Here is a 416-nt window from a genome sequence, read left to right on the forward strand (position 1 = left end):
TCGCTGCAATAATTTTTATCATCTTTCTTCACTGATCAGTACTTCAGCAAAGTGTATATATTCCCTTTCTTTTCTCTCTCAGAAAACATGCTGAATGAATGCTAAAAAATAAAAATGTGAGCATTGTCCAACTAACTTAACCAAAGTGCTTTTGTCCTTGCAAACTCACAAACATGGGACTCCGTTACCAGTCAGTCCTTGTATTGGAGTGAAAGTAGACTTTATGGACATTTCCCAAATGTGCTGTTTTCATCTGCTTTTATTCAGTTGTTGCTGAACCATACGTGGTCATTCAGTCTTATGGCTGTGAACGCGCAGAATGCAAGAAACTTTGAATGGTTTCCAGACGCGTTTGTTCCACTTCATTGGAGGTTTCCACGGAAACCACTGCAGAGTATTTATTTTCTTACGGTGCG

The sequence above is a fragment of the Megalops cyprinoides genome, chromosome 1 (genome assembly GCF_013368585.1).
Source record: "Megalops cyprinoides isolate fMegCyp1 chromosome 1, fMegCyp1.pri, whole genome shotgun sequence".
In the NCBI taxonomy this organism is placed as follows: Eukaryota; Metazoa; Chordata; class Actinopteri; order Elopiformes; family Megalopidae; genus Megalops; species Megalops cyprinoides.